Source organism: Lepidochelys olivacea (assembly GCF_965140295.1).
Source record: "Lepidochelys olivacea isolate rLepOli2 genome assembly, chromosome: 19".
NCBI lineage: Eukaryota > Metazoa > Chordata > Testudines > Cheloniidae > Lepidochelys > Lepidochelys olivacea.
The window spans coordinates 5525260-5541906 of NC_140429.1; the positions used below are offsets into that span (position 1 = coordinate 5525260).

Here is a 16647-nt window from a genome sequence, read left to right on the forward strand (position 1 = left end):
AATCTCCCTTCCTTAGAGGTTTTTAAGGCCAGTGTTGACAAAGCCCTGGCTGGGATGATTTAGTTGGGGATTGGCCCTGCTTTGAGCAGGGGCTTGGACTAGATGACCTCCTGAGGTCCCTTCCAGCCCTGATAGTCTATGGTAAGTAGCTACATTTCAGTAGGACAGGAGGCAACTCGTGTGTGTGCATTTGTGGAAAGCATGTTGGTTTTGCTAACAGGTTTTTTAGGGAGGTGGGGAGTTCTGGTCTGACAACGGTATTTACAGGGAGCCACGACTGACTGAAGTGTGCTGTGAAGCCTTGTGCACAAGTCCCCACCCCTGGGTCTTTGCTCCTGGCTTAACACAAATGGGCAAAGGCAGGTGTGACCTGCTGCTGCTGTGTGTTCATGGAGAGCTGATGGGGAAACACCACTTCCTTTCCCCTTAACCTCTGCTGCCCAGGGCGCACTGATCACAGCAACCCATCCGGGCTGCACCAGCTTCCTTTGTGCACTTCTATAGCAGGCCGCATCTCACAGCCTGGAAGTTCCAGACCCGTCTTTCTGAGCCCTCTTCAGGGCCGTGTAGGCGGACAGAATTCAGTAATCAGGGAGGCTCATGAGGCAGGGTGGCTTAGAAATGTGAGCCTTTCAACTCTGGAGACTTGGGCACCACTCCACTGCCTTGCATCACAGGGGAAACGAGCGCTGTTGTCTTGGTCTAGCCCCTGGAGGGCTGCCCAAAGCACACAACTGCAGGAATTAATACTTGGGGGCGGTCCGGGGGCTGGAATAGCAAAAAGTGCCCCAGCAGAGTGAGGGGCATGGCCGGGGAGGAGCCCAGTACTGGAAGAGCAGATGGGCTACAAGTCAGGCATGAGGTGCGTGGGGGGGGCGGGGGGAGCTGGAACAGCAGGGAGCTATAGGTCAGGACGTCAGTGGACCTTGAGGGGGTGGGGGAGAGGAAGGTACCACAGACCTTCCTGGATAACTGCTGCCTTTAGCCAATTCCTCACCTTCATAAGTACCACCATTCTCCAAATTCGCCCCCAAAGGTCAGAGAAGAAGGAGGTAGGCAATGGCAGAAGCTGGCTGTAATTATCAAGACCAGACCAGCACACACAAAATAATGACCGCCCCAACCCTCCTAATACATAAAGAAACACCAATTACTGCTTGAAAATGCAATCATCTCACTTGACTAAAAATCCCCTCTGCGTGTACTGCTCTGTGCTTTAATATTTCTGTGACCAATGCCATCTACCAGACACCGTTAAATTTAATCCACGCTGGGCTGATGAGCTAAGCCAGCCCTAGTGTTCAAACCAGCTAACAGCTTTCAGTGGCTGAGCTAGGCAAAGTCATGGGGGGCGGGGGGAGCAGAATAATATGAGTATATGTGCATGACAGCTTTAACGGAGGCCCTGATCCTGCAGTTGGATCCCCACAAGCAGATCCTGCAGGGTCCCAGTGAAATCACCAGGAATAACATGAGTTCAGGAGCCAGCCTGTGCAGATCCGATTGCAGGATTGGGGCCCAGGGTTTTGGTGCAGTTTGTGTTAGGACCCACCGGTATCAGCGGCTCATAACTTTCTGAGAATTAAAAATTACTCTCCGGGCTGTAACTTTCCATGTTGGAACTTAGCCCAAAAGGGAATCTTATTGAAGTTTGAGGAAAATCCTTCTGGCCATTTCTGAGCTGTCCCTGGGGTGTATGATGATGGAGGGGGACTGGATTACAGTTATCCAAAGACTCTCTTCGCTTCATGGAAGACAGGAAGGATGGTTTTGTGCTTAAGGCACTAGACTGGAACTCAGGAGACCTGAGTTAAACTGCTGGCTCTGCCACAGATTCCCTGTGTGACCACGGGTGAGTCATTTAATCTCTTTGGGTCCCGTTTTCCCCATCTGTACATCAGAGACAATAAGTAAAATTTTCAAAAGCACCTAAGTGACTTGGGAGTCTAAATGCCATAGACTTTAACTAAAACTTTGGCTCCTAAATCACTTTTGAAAGTGGAACTTAGGCAGAATTATTGGGTAAAGCTTTCAAAAGCACCTTTCTCCCATCACTTGTCTGTCTGGTCTGCATGGACTGTAAGCTCTTTGGGGCTTTGTGTGTACTGTGCCTAGCACAGGGGAGCTTTGGTCTCAGGTGGGGCTTCAGGCTGCTACTGTGACATATTCATGACTCATGAATTGCTCAAATCCTAGGTTTCAGAGTAGCAGCCGTGTTAGTCTGTATTCGCAAAAAGAAAAGGAGGACTTGTGGCACCTTAGAGACTAACCAATTTATTTGAGCATGAGCTTTCGTGAGCTACAGCTCTCTTCATCCGATGAAGTCTCTAAGGTGCCACAAGTACTCCTTTTCTTTTTGCTCAAATCCTAATAACTTGAAATGTTGCATACAGCCAGACTTCAAAGAAAAAACCTAATTACACAGTGGTAATTGATTAAATGGGTCTTTGCACAGGTGCAGTGAACATCTTTGCTGTTTTAATTAACTTTTGGAGCTGCAATCGCAAAGATGCGCACGCATACACAAGGAGAATGGCATATTTTGGGCCAAATGCTGCTGTTCTTTACACTGGAGAAATGACGCCTTCCCTAGAGTGACCCTTCCTCCCCCCGATTGTAAAAGGATCAGGATCTTGGCCACGGTGTTTCTAGAAAATCACTAACTTAATGCTGAGCTGAGAACACTTAGGGGATACGGTGTTGCTAATGCAGCAAACTAAGAGAGGACGGCAGGGTTGGTCCCTGAGCTTGGAGCTTTGCATTGCACGCCGGCACAGGTCTTGTCACCTCCCTCTGAGTGGTCTCAGATGTCTTCAGTCTTGCAGCCCAGTTTCCCATTGGAGGAGAAATCAGTGCATCTGGGTGTATTTGTAGTGAAACTTGTTTATTCACCCTATATGCACCAGTCCTTGGACAGAGATGGTCACAAACTGCATGCAGGCAACTCCTTCACCCACCAGTCTCAGCCCAATACCAATATCTAGTTCCCAGGGAACAACTCTGCCCCAAAGACTCAACTCCAGTGAGACAGATAAGGGCAGAGAGCAAACTCCTGCCTTGCTGCTTGCAAGTGCTCCCCCAAAGAGAAAATCCATCAAAAAACTAACCACATAGCATGTCTGCCAAGACTGAGCAGTGCTCACACCTCTGCAAACAGAACTTGTAAGACAATGCTACAGTGCCACCTGGGGATTCCCGCCACAATATTTGAAGGGAGCGAGTGAGAGGTCAAGAATCCACAAAGTGGTGCTACTTAGGAATGTGACGTTCTGGTTGCAAGCCCAGGCCCAAACCTGTCCCGTTCACACCCATGGACCTACGCCTTGAGTTGGAGCAGACAGATCAGGTTGGTGGTTATTTGAGTTCATGTGGCAGATACTTAATTTCTCTCTTGAGGGTGAAATTCACCCCCGCGCAGAGGACTAGGCACTTGGCCCCAGCACCTATTCTGAGCCCTTAAAATAGACTTATATGGTGCGTAGGCCTTGTTCTTGCCCTTCTGCACACAGGTGCATTTCACCCCAAACTCACTTTCCCATTGGTGAAAGGCGCCACACAAACAGCCCTGGAGCCTAATGTCCTCGTTCTCTCCAGAACGTGCATGACATGGGCAGCTACCTCCCCTTCCCAGCCCACACATTGTCTACTATTTTGGAAGATTTGCCCCTAAGGGGCAAAGAGGAGCTCCTTGTTTCTAAAGCTCACTCCTTCCTGGGCCTCTCTGCTAACCCTACCCGGGGTGGAGGGGTGGTTTTTGTGGTGAGATCTCATTTCCCATAGATTCGTCCACATTAGGAGGTTGTGGAATTTGGTCACCCCCAATAGGATGGGGGACTCTATCTTGGGAAGCAGTGACTCTGGAAAAAAGACTTCGAGATCGTAGTGGATAATCAGCTGAACGTGAGTTCCTGCGGTAACCTTGTACCCAAAAGGGCTAATCCAATCCTTGCATGTATAAACAGGAATACTAAGTAGGAGTAGAGAGGTTCTATTACCTCTCTTTTTGGCACTGGTGCGATGGCTACTGGAGTACTGTGTTCAGAGCTGGTGTCCCTACTTCAAGAAGGATGTTGAAAAGTTGGAGAAAGTCCAGAAAAGAGTCACAAGAATAATTACAGGATGGGAAGACTTGACTTCTCGTGAGAGATTCAAGGCGCTCCATCTATTTAGTTTATCAAAGAGAAAGTTAAGGCATGACTTGGATCATAGTGTACCGGTACGTCTATGGAGAACCAACATTTGTTGCGGGTTGGGTGGGTGGGTGGGGGGAGGGGGTGTCTTTAATCTGGCAGCCAAAGGTATAACAAGATCTAACGGCTGCAAGTTGAAGCCAAATTAGGTGCACATTTTTGACACAGGTAGTTAACTACTAGGACAATTTACCATGAGCTGTGTTGGGTTCTCAATCACTGGCCATTTTTACATCCACATCAGACGTATTTCTAAAATCTGCTTTAGTTCAAACAGGAGTTAATCCTACGGTCTGTGCTATACAGGAGGTCAGATGAGATTATCACAGTGGTCCCCCTTCTGGCTTAATACTCCTATGAATCTCATCTGAAATAGCTCCTTATCTTACAGTTTACTAATCCCTTAAACCATCCAGCCTCCCTCAGAGGCTTAGAAAGGTGGGGTCAGTATCTTACAGATAAGGAAACTGAGGCACAGATTGGGGCAGTGATATGACCACAATGATGCAGTGAAGATGGTGGCAGAACTGGGAAGAAAACCCAGGTCCCCTAATTCCCAGCTCAACACCCTATCCCCAATGCCATGCTGCCTTCAGCCCATTCCTAGCCTGGCTTTCCATTCACAGAGCTGTGGGGTTTGAGGAAGGTATGAAATGGCGGCCAGATATCCTAATGGATATTTCTCTTCCGCCCCATGAATATTTAAACTCCGAGGGGATGGAAGCATCCATCTTCCAGGGAAAGGTAAATTATTAACTCCCTGCCAAGTGAAGCCACTTTATAATAATAGAGAGAGGCAGCGTCTGGAAAAATGTTTCTCTTTCAAGAGAAGCAGCTGCAAATAGGATAGGATGAAAGCAACTGGGCATGCCGGCGAGCGGAGACATACAGGTGCCCCCAGTACCCAGTCATGCTCTGTCCCAGTTCCACAGACCTACCCAGAGCAGCTGTATTTGTTGTAAGCTGCAGTTTCAGCCACAGTGAGCTGATTTAGTGCCGCCTGCCAGCATTTGATTTTCTCAGCAACTTTATGTTCCTTTGAGGAGCTGATGCTGTCTTTTGCCGAGGAGCAGAACAATGGCTTGGCTTGGCTGGGGCAGTGGTGAACCACTCGGGAATGATGGGAAGTGGGTGTAATGGACCCTACGGACTGATTCACTAGTGCCCTGCACCTTGTGTTGGCATTTACATCCGTGGGGGTAAAATGCTACCAAAGCAGCATGCCTGGGTCTTAGACCTGCTTTGTGCTGGTGTGAGTGATGAGACCAGGTGCAGGGCAATGGCGAATCAGCAGTCAGTGAGTTAAGTTGTAATTTCTGTGCCTGGGGCAGGGAAAGGTGTAAATTTAAAGTAACAATCTTGCTTCGACTTACACCCTCTAATTGCTTTATCTCCTACACACTGGGGACCTGCTATTACTCCCAGTTACATGGTCCGTGAATAATATGGACCAGACCCTCAGCAGACCTGTATTGTGGTTGGATTAGATGTTTACTTTTCAGGACAAACTCGGAAGCAAACAAACTACCCTGGACCCCCATCCTCAAGATCCAGGTTCCAAATTATCCAAATTTATTCCAAATTATCCAGGCTCAGAGACTGGGTAAATGGTTCTGTTTTGCACCATCACACCTCCCCATCTCTGCTACATAACTGAGCATTGCAAGTGAGTTTGCCAAAATGATGCCCACAACCCTCAGTTCGTGTCAGTTGGCCTTGTGCCATTGAAGTAAACTGGCATGGCTGGATTGAAACCAGCGGAGGATCTCGCCCATAATTTCTCACTGTTAGTTACACATCTGGAAGTGCATTGTTTGCAGTGAAGTATATGCTACATCTGGGGTAAAATCCCATATTTAATAGAAGGGAGATACCCAGGGGTCTCTTGGCCATTAGAGTCTGCACTCCAGATCCTCATTTGCAAGGGGATATGCAGCAATACAAGCTGATGGCCCTTTGGGCTGCGCATGTGAAAAGGCAAAATCCCAGCAGAGGGAACTCCGCAGCCCCCTGCATTTGACATAGGCACGGCTGCACCTACTGGGTCCCGGGTACCTCCTTGAGCAAGAGACTGACAAACTGGAGGTAATTCACACAGGCAGAGATTTTCAAAGCTGCATGAAAGCACTTGGACATCATTTGCCATTACAATTAATGGGAACAGAGCATCCAGATCCCCTAGTGCCTTAGCAATCTCCGTCTCAGCCATCAATGACAACTGACTGCACCAGTTTACACCCTCGATAATGGGCCTGTGTGTTTTATAGCTGACTGATGTGGCAGCACGGTGCAGGGCTGAGGACCGCAGAGTGAAGATAGGATTTCAGTGCCCAGCCCTGCCACTGATCTGCTGGGTGGCCCAAGACATATCATTTCCCTTCTCTGTGCCTCAGTTCCCTTCTCACCCCACAGCTGTCCAGCCTGTATAGTTCGAGCTGTTTGGGGCAGGAAAAGTCTCTCGTGATCCATGTGTGCCCACCACAATGGGCTCCCAATCTCATTTGGGGCCTGTAAGTTCTACTGCAATAGAGACAGGATGGCCCAGGGGTTAGAGCACAAGCCTAAGACATGGGGATACCTTAGTTCAAGTCCCAGCTCTGCCACAGACTTGGCCAAGTCACTTAGCCATTCTGTGCCTCAGTTTCCCCATCTGCACTATTATTGCTTCCCTTCTCCAGAGGGGTAGGGTGAAGATAAATCCAATGAAGAGGGTGAGGTACCCAGATACTATAAGGATGGAAGCCAGATAAATATTTTAGATCAGCATTTCTCAACCTTTCAATACCAGAGAGCAGCTTGCTGCCTTCCTAAACTGTGTCAGGGCGATCTCAGGGATTGGCGCCTGTCCACGGACCAGTTGTTCAGAAATGCTGCTTCAGAGAGATGCTTGGGTCTGGATCCACTTAGGTGCCTAAGTCCAAGATTCGGGTGCCATTGGGATCCACAAAGCTTCCGCGCAACTGGTGCCTAAACTCATTCAGCGCTTACATTTCTGCTGTCAAAGTTCCCCCTCGGTACCGAAGTTTCCGCCTCCACGTGTGGGCACTGCTGCCTCAGGCTTCTCTCCCGCCTCAGCCCCAGCGTGATCCTCAAAGCCCTGGAGGCAGACAGTCCCCGGCCTCCCTCACCTGCAGGGCCCGATCCGGCAGGCAAGCTTTGAGTAAGTGCAGCTCCGCACACAACGCCTAAATCCCTCCCCGGCTCTGCGCCATTGCGCCTTCCCTCGCGGCCGCCTGGCTCGTTAGCGGCATAGGTGCTGCAAGGATATAGGTTGCCATCCCGGCCAATAAAACTGCTTCCACACCTGCCTGCCTGGCTCCTCCCCGTGCAGAGCCTGAAGTGCGTGGGTGGCAGTTGAGAGGGGCGACCCTGCAGGTGCTCTCTGCGTCTGCCTGCCGGGCTAATGAGACGTTACGGGGGGCTGGGCTGGGCTGTCACACCGCTCTGCATGAACTCACACATTTATCAGTTATAAAGGGATGTAAATAGGTTCGCAGACAAGCTGGGCAATTAGTCATAATATCGTTAATTAGAGCCTGCTCCTGGAGCATGGCAGCATTTCAATATTTACCTTCTGGCTGCTATTTCCCACCCCCCAGCCTGCTGCCCTTCCAGTAGGCACGGGAAGGAGATTAAAGGGTTTGCTTGGGAAGGGGTGCCGGCCGCATGCCTGAAACACAGGCGGAAGAGGAACACAGTCATGTAAACGGCCTCTCTCCCCCAGCCACTGACTCAGTGTCACAGGATCTCCAAGCTCTGTGCTGAAGAGATTTCACACAGAGTGGGGGTGTGGGGGGGGGGGAGCTTCCCTGTTAATGCTTTCTCTGCTAGTCCCTCACCGCACCTGCCTGCTGCCACCTTCCCAGAATGATTTGGATCGCAACAGCCCATAGGAGCCTCAGTCATGGCCCAGGACCCCATTGTGCTGGGCGCTGGTCAGAGTCAGACACAGAACAAAGCCCGTTCCTGCCCCATGGCGCTTTCAGCGAGTAATAAAAGGCTCTTCCCGAGGGGACTTTACGTGACGGCTTGAAGATTCAAGCATGGGAGCAGGGGGAGGGAAAGTAGATGGGTTACTCCTGCAGGGGACAGACAGCTGGCTCATAGGGGTAACAGCATTCTTCTGGCTGCATCCATGTCAGCCGAAGTCATTGTGTTGACCTCCAGGCTCCGTTGTGGGAGTTTAGCCAACCCAAGTTCAGTTGTCCCCTGCACAGGCCCCGCTCTGCCCTCCGTTAGCCCTATGCGACCGCACTGAAGTCAGTAGGGCTGTCAGAGGACATGTCTTCATGGAAGAGGCTTGTGGTTAAGGCACGGGGGAGGGCTGGGTGCTGCTCCCAGCTTTGCCACTGACTCTTTGCATGACCTTGGGCGAGTCACTTAATCCCAGTCTCCTTTCGGGTGCCCAAATTTAGAGGCCCAGGCCCTGATTTTTCACAAGAGTTGAGCCCCCATTGACTTCAGCTGCATAGTTTCTTATCACCTGCTCGTCACCATGGTATCCAAGTACCTGCGTGTCCTCGGTCCTTACTACAAACTAAGGACCTCCCTTGTGTCAACGGGACGCTAGAGCTAGCGATGGCATTTAGAAATGTGAATTCCAAGCCAACAAATATATTAAGGTAAAAAAAATAGTCAAACCTAGTTAGAATGACCCAGAATTAGCCATTCTATTTTATGCCTAAAGGAGGTGCTGCATCTCTCCTTTGGGGGCGTATAGCAGAGGCAGGCTTGGTCAAGACATGGGTGAGAGATTTCTCATGGTCTCTACCCTGCCCAGCTGTTGCAGGAAGCAAGGCTGGTGTTTCATTCGGTAGCTCTAAGCAAGTACGGACTGTATGCCTGCTTGGGGCCCTCTGGGATTGCTCTGCTGCTTGGAATGCTGTACCAGTGGAGAGACGGGAGACTAAGGTACTGCCCAGCTGTGGTTAGTAACGTCAAAGCAATTTCATTTCATTTTTTATTTTTTGCAAGATACTATAGGGATTTTAGACTGGGCACCAGATTCTGCTCTTGGTCACACCACCAGTGTAAACACCACTGGGATAAATCGGAAGTAACTGAGACTGGACCCTAGCCCTGGGTGTCTGGCTATTCTGCCAACAGGATATACAACTTGCACAGCAAATGTCAAGTGCATTATTTCATTGGAACTATGGCCTGTTTGTTGGGGCAGGGGCCTACTCTTCTTATTGTACCTATTTGAACAGCAGGGCCCACTGTGTAGACATGTAGTAAGAGGCAATGCCTGCCCCAAGAACATGGAACCTAAAGACAAAGGGTGGGAAGGGAAACAGAAGCACAGAGAGGGCCAGTGACTTGTCCATGGACATACAGCATATCAGTGGCAGAGCTAGGATGTGCTTTTGACTCCAATTGTTCTTTATTAGCCCTCTGATAGGCAAATTCCATTTGAGAATCTCTATGGTGTTTCAAATCCATTGGTCAGCTCATCCTCACCCCACCCGGTGAGATAAGGATTTGTGTGTGTATGGGGGTGGGGGGGATGTGAGAAAACCTGGATTTGTGCAGGAAATAGCCCAACTTGATTGTCATGCACATTGTGTAAAGAGTTGTCACTTTGGATGGGCTATCACCAGCAGGAGAGTGAATTTGTGTGGGGGGGTGGAGGGTGAGAAAACCTGGATTTGTGCTAGAAATGGCCCACCTGATGATCACTTTAGATAAGCTATTACCAGCAGGACAGTGGGGTGGGAGTAGGTATTGTTTCATATTCTCTGTGTATATATAAAGCCTGCTGCAGTTTCCACGATATGCATCTGAGGAAGTGAGCTGTAGCTCACGAAAGCTTATGCTCTAATAAATTGGTTAGTCTCTAAGGTGCCACAAGTACTCCTTTTCTTTTTGCTTCATTTTCCTGTTTGGGGAAACTGAGGCACATGAAGGGTAAGGTCATCCATATCCGAGGTGGGACTAGAGCCTGTGGGTTCTGACTCAGCATGCTCCTTTGCTGGGGTACCTCCTCTCTGCTAGACTTGTGGTGAGGCACTTTCTAAACACAGGCTTTGTAGAGACGTTTCATGTAGGGTTTAAACAAATGCAAATGCCACTAAAAAAGGGACACGCTCAGCTCCAAGACTCAGCCAACCCCAGAGAAATTTGGATAAGTATACCATTCCTGATTCCCTTTTTTTTTAAAGGAGCCCTGAGCTAACAACTAGCAGATTTGGCAGTGAATCAGACTATTAACCCACCATTAGACGCACACAAAAAACAGGTTAGCAAGTCGTTTTTCCTCCCCTTCTCTACAGATGTGCATGGCAGGGGTGCTGTTTGCTAAGCAGACCATAATTGCCAAAGCAATACTTAGCACCAGGGTAAAATTGAAGGAGAACATAATGCACAAAATGAGGTCTTTCAAACAAAAATGTCAGTTTTACAAGTGCCCTGTAATATGACTTTTACATCTTCTGACCTTACAAATGAAGGGCAGGCCAGAGCCCACTGAAATTGGCGGACGTCTTTCCGGTGACTTCAATGGGCTTTGGATCAGGTCTGTAGCTAGTAAATAGTGGAGGATATGGGCTCCCAACTTCAACCTCCCTTTCTTTATAACTAGCTGGGAGAGTGATCCTGAAACTCTAGTTCATCGTAACAAAGGATCATGGGATGAGAAAAGCTGAGAATTGCTGCACTAGGGAATCATATAGGGTGCAGATTCTGGGGGCCACCACGGGTCATCACAAACGAGAGGTCCCTTTTTATTGGAGGTACCTCAGCTGGCACAAAATGAGCAAGTGCGTTCAGGCTCATCTCCTGGCCTTCCCACCCCTCCATCCTACCCAAAAGGCCTCTACAAAGATCCTCTGCCCAGCCTGTCCTCTGCCGCAGTGGAATCCCGGCACTGGAGCCCCATCTCCTCCCATGGATGGATGGAGTTACTCCACCTCCTTTTCAAGGCCCTGCGTAAGCTCCCTCCTGCGTGCCCCGCTGCTGCTGGTTCTGCCTTTTGCACTTTCTGATCCCCTCCATCTCCTTCTCCCACGTTCAGCTTCAGTCCCGCCCTTTTATTTAGGGCCAGCTCCCAGGTTACTCGACCCTCTGCACCTCAGAGCCCTGAGACTCAACAATGAGCTACCTAACCATGAGGTTTATTGCTCCAGGGCCAGATTCTCCCTCTCCTTTATGCCAAGGCGCTCCCATTACTTTTAGTTCCTAGACAAGCTGCAAGATGAACTCCAGGTAAAGCTATGGACAGCACCACATGCAGGCCCATGACCTGGGCATCATCCTTGACTCAACCCTGTCTCTGGACCCCCCCATATCCAAGCTGCCTCAGTCTAGGACAGTCTCTGCAGTTGGTGAGTCGTTTCGTGCAAAGTTGAAACCTTTCATTTTGAAATGATTTTTCATTTCGAAACAGCATTTCATTTAGAAATTTAGCCAGCTAAAAAGAGGGATGAATCAGCTGAAAGTGACTGCAAATGAGAAATTCATTTTGTGGCTCATAAAATGGTTCAGTTGACCCAAAATGATTTTTTTATTTTTCAATGGGGGGGGAGGGGACATAGAAAAATCAGTTTCGGTTCAAACCAAAGCATTTTTCCCCCAGATTTTTATAGCTTGACCCCGAATCAATTATTCATTCGGGTCGAGCAACAACTCTATATGCAAATGTTATTAAGACACTTCCCATCCTGATTCCATGAGCAGAAGGTTTGCAAAGTGCTTTGAGATCCTCAGAAGACAGCTGCTCTATCATTGCAAGGGGTTACTATCAATAAGCCTTCAGACATGACAAAAAGAGGACAACTCTGAAATGACCATGCTCAAGACCCTTGAAAAACAAGCTGCCGCTTATAAGCTTCTCACCTGCAATTTCTCTGTCAAAAATCCCTTCAAACTTACAGGCAATACCCCCTATGGAAACAGAGAAGGCAGCACAGCCACTGGCCAGAGCAAAGGGCTGGGCTCCATCCCCAACTCTGCCACTGACCCACCATGTGATCTGGAGCAAGTCACTTTACCTCTCTGTGCCTCTGTTTCCCCCTCTGTAAATTAGTGGTGCTCCTTTGCAAAGCTCTTTAAGATAAGATGGATAAAAGGTACTTGGTGTGTGCGAACTAGAGGGCCAAAGTCCTCCCTACTACACAGGTGTAACTTGCGGGTAAATCTACTGGTGTAAGCAAGAGCAGAATTCAACCCAGGGGCGCTACTTATTTCAGAACTGACTTGATTGGGAGACTGCCCAGACCGCAGAACTCCAGACCGGGTTTGTCTCTTCTCTGCGCGTTAATTCAGCAGATGGGGGAGCCCTTTACCTGTCTGGCGCCAGCAGAGACTTCATCAGCTCAGCTTTCTCCTTTGCAGAGTGGCAGGTAAACCTTGGACTGGGTTTCTGGGTCCAACACACAGAGAGATTCTGGCTGCCATGCAGCCTGGAATGACCACAGCCTTGAAAGCCTTTAGAGGGTTCTGCCTTACAGCTTCCCATTCCTTTGAAACCTACATGGCCAGGACCTGATCTGACACCTGGTCGCAGCTTTTTAAAAAGGGGGCTCGCTGCCCCTGTGCCTGTGTCCTGACACCTCCCCAGCTGGGGTTCTGTGGGGGAGGGGGCAATAGCTGCTGGCAGGGAAGGAAATTCTACAATTCAGGACTTCAGGAAGCTTCAAGACTGTCAGGTGCTCCTGCTGAGTCATTAGCTTCCCCTCTGGGGAGCAGTAACTGCTTTGCAGATGGCCTTTTTTCCTGGCAATGCTGAAGGAGCACAATGGATCGTGCCTGCAGTCGGGTGGTATCACCCACGTTAAAGAGGATATTGGGATGGCTAGATCCTGATGGGCTCCCCTTGCCCTGTTCTGGGGGTTTACAAACCCTTCATTTTACTGGAGCATAGAAATCAGAGATGGAAGAGACCTAGGTGGCCAAGCTAGCCCATTCCCCAGGGGGCCAGTGCAGGATTGTTGCCTGCTGGCTTATTTCCCAGGGATTTAAATGCCTTGAGCAGAGCTCGTTGAATTCTTTGTGAAGCCCCAATCCAGCACAGCACTTAACTGTGGGCTTCGTTTTTGACATGGGGAGTTGCTCCAATGCGGTCATTGGGGTGCATCCTGTGCTTAGAGTTAAGCACACACTTAAGTATTTTGATGAGTCAGGCACAATGAATATATGTTATTCATTTACCCCCTCCCCTCCCCCCTTGTTCCTTAGTGAACTGATGCTGATCTTCTTCAGACTGTTCATTTGTCACTATGTAATTTGTATCAAGAATTTTCAATCTGGAGACTGTTCACGAACTATTCTCTTCAGTCATCTGGTAGTGGATAGGCCAGATGTGTGAGTGTCTACTGCAATCACACGGCACTATTATTAATTATCTGTATTATCGTAGCACCTACGAGCCCTAGTCCTGGACCACCAGGACCCCACTGTGCTAGGTCCCATACAAACACCGAATGGCATTGTTTCTCTGTCCGTACCAGGATGGCAGACATTTTTCCATAGGAAAACAGGACATTTCAGGTGAGCGATCATTCATGCTAAACTATGTAAAATGTTGGGGATCCGCAGATATTTTCACTCAAACCTTGGATGTCCAAATACTCACCAGTTATCTAATACAGCTCCACCAATCACGGAGACGGAGGTCAGCTGTTATTTACCAGCGAGGGGGCTTCAACCATTGCTCTGGGAGAATCACCCTAAGCTCTCTGGGGCAGGCACAGTCCTTTCGTTGTGTGTTTGTACAGCATCACAGGGTCCTGGACTAGGCCTGGGGCTCCTAGGGGCTACAGCAATCCAAATAATTCTCACTAATGTTCCTAGAACAGGGAAGCACTTCAGTTGTGTGGTTAAAGCACTAGGAGGCCAGTGCTCTGATCCCATTGTCAACACTGGCTCCCTCTGTTGCCTTTGGCATGTTGCTTCCCCTTTGTGTGCCTTGATTTCCCCATCTGTAAAACTGGAACAATAATATACAACAGAAGTGATGCCATGTAGTAGGTTGGAAGAGCTTGATTTTTTCTGAAACTGAGACTGTTCTCTCTCAGCACTCAACAGAAACAAACTCCTGAATTATAAATCTTGTGTATATAAATCTCATGATCGCAAATTCCTATAAAATATGGATCATTTTACCTACCACTGAAATGCAACTGCTTCTGGTGTGGAGCACAATAGCTGTTTAACAGCACCCAGGAGCAACATGACAAAAACCAGGCCCCGATCCTGCAAAGACTTCAATGGGGACTACTCATGTAGTTCAAGTTAAGCATACGTGTGAGCCTTTGCTGGATTGGGACCACAGTTAGGACAGGAAGTAAACAATACAGTATTCAACTGATACTGCAGCGGAAAATTTGGGAAGGCAGAATGCAATCACCCAACTGGAATTTAACAAGGGCAACACCCTAGCTTTTTCACGTGCACACGTACACGTGTACACACACACACACACACACACAGTGTCATCATTTTTAATGTCATTTGAGAGGGGTACCCCTGGCAACACAGTGCCCCATAGCAACATGCTGGGGCATTGGCTCAAAACTGATAAGAAGATAAACGAGGGGGTTCTAAGGTTCCCTTTTACCTCCATTTCATCATTCCTAAGAGAACTACAGCTGAAAAGCTAAGTATCCTTAGTAGTTATAAAGCCAGAAAAAACACAAGATCCTGCTGCTGTTTTCCCTATGCTGTTCTTCCTCCACCACTGAGAATTGCTAAGCTCCGGTAGTAACAAATTAGATCATTACAGCTAATGGGATCACTTGCAATACAGCACACAAAGAATAAGCTGTGCCAAAGGACAAGGAAAGCATGCTCTTGTATTGCTGAGCGTAGAGGACGGGTATTTGTTACCCTGCTCTTAATTTTACCTCCATCCATTCTCCCCATCTTCTTATGGCTCCCTCGGAGAACGAGTAGTCAGGGGTGGGAACTGGAAGGACGTGCTGTCTGCTGTACCAAGACAAGCTTGGTTACAGAACATATCCTAAGTAGCTGGGGAGCATACACAGAAGCCATAGGCTCTGACTGGTACCAACCTGGCAAATGTAACATATTACCACAAGAATATCCTTGGTCCAAAATCCGCAGCACTTGGGGGGTTTGTGCCCCCTCTCTCTCACACACTCGCCTTAACCAAGCGGGGGGTTGCAAGGCAATTTCCAATTCCCTTTCTCTCTCCTATTTTTATTTATTTTATTGCAAAATCCTAACCGTTCTCAGAGTAAATTACTGCAATGCTCAATCAGTGATTGGATTACATTAAAGCTTCCTTCCTTCTCTACCATGAATCGCTGCTCTAAGATAGTGGAGGGTGGGGAGAAGAAAAGAGAGGAGATGGAAACCAAGCTTGTAGAACCTAATCTGGTTGCTTATCAATGACCTTCACCATTCTTACAGTTGAAAAAAATAAAATAAAGCATTTTGAGAAGTTCTCCAGTAAACGAGCTCCATGTCTCTACACAGACTGGAATCCGTGCTAGGGCTTTCGTGGGCAAAATCGCTTCAGGACGTATGGAATAGTAGGAAATCAAATAAGGGCAATCAAAATGAAAGAAACATATCATGTTAGTAGCATTTCTCCTGCTGATCTGTCACTTTAATAGAAACATACACAGACCCACAGGGAGACGGAAAGAAATCTCCCTGTTTGTGCTTTAGCAGATGTATAACACGCAACGGTACAAATTGTCTAGAAAAATTAATTCCCTGTTGCATTTGATTAAATATTCACCTCTGCAAATGCTCCTGAAAAGAGAAACGGGGCTATTACTCCCTACTCTCCTTCCTCCCACGCACACACCTTTAAGGAAAAGGGGTAATAAGAAAAAATGATGCATCTTACCAAATAGAGGAGTCCGACAATGCTGTCCAGGTATAACAGGAATAAAAGACACCCCTGCTTCTTCTCCAAAACACACACACACACCCCACCTCTTCTTTCCCCCTCCCCAAAAAAAGAAATCTGCCCCAAATGCTTCAAACCCAAAATCCCATCCCTGGTGTGAGGAGACGACAATCTAGTTAATCTTTAAAGGTTTCTGGAGAGAGACAGGAGCGGAGCTGTAGACTCTTTGCTTAAGCATCTCCATGGTTACCTCCCTGACCCAATTCTCCTCACAGCCAAAAGCAGGGGTAGGCAAGAAATTCAGAAGTGAGATGCAAGGCATGTGGGGACCAGTCATCACCGTTATTTGGCAAGCACTTTTTTTTTTTGAGTGGGTGGGGAGGATGGTTCTTTACTAGGTCGTCTCTTCCCTCCCTCTCCCCCTTATTCCTCATAATCCATGGTTTGGGGTCCCACTTCTCTCCCTCACTCCCGTCAGGATGCAAAGACATTGTTTGGGGTCTGTAATAGCGTAACACTGTAACTAGGCATGGGGCTCAAAGCCAAATACTCCCAGTCTTTGGCGAGCCTGGATTCTGACCCCCACATCCAGCTCTTAGCCCTTTATAATGGGGGGCACGTGAAAGCACTAGAGCCAGT

General features: G+C 48.4%; 1 protein-coding gene across 1 annotated transcript in view; it reads right to left on the minus strand.

Annotated features, from left to right (window-relative positions):
- The window catches only part of RIMS3 (regulating synaptic membrane exocytosis 3), a gene marked incomplete at its 3' end in the record, with an annotated part of 40184 nt that extends 24035 nt beyond the window's left edge, over positions 1 to 16149 (minus strand). The window contains exon 1 of the mRNA XM_084652217.1: positions 16006 to 16149. The remainder of the gene's footprint in view (positions 1 to 16005) is intronic.
- Positions 16150 to 16647: the final 498 nt, after the last annotated feature.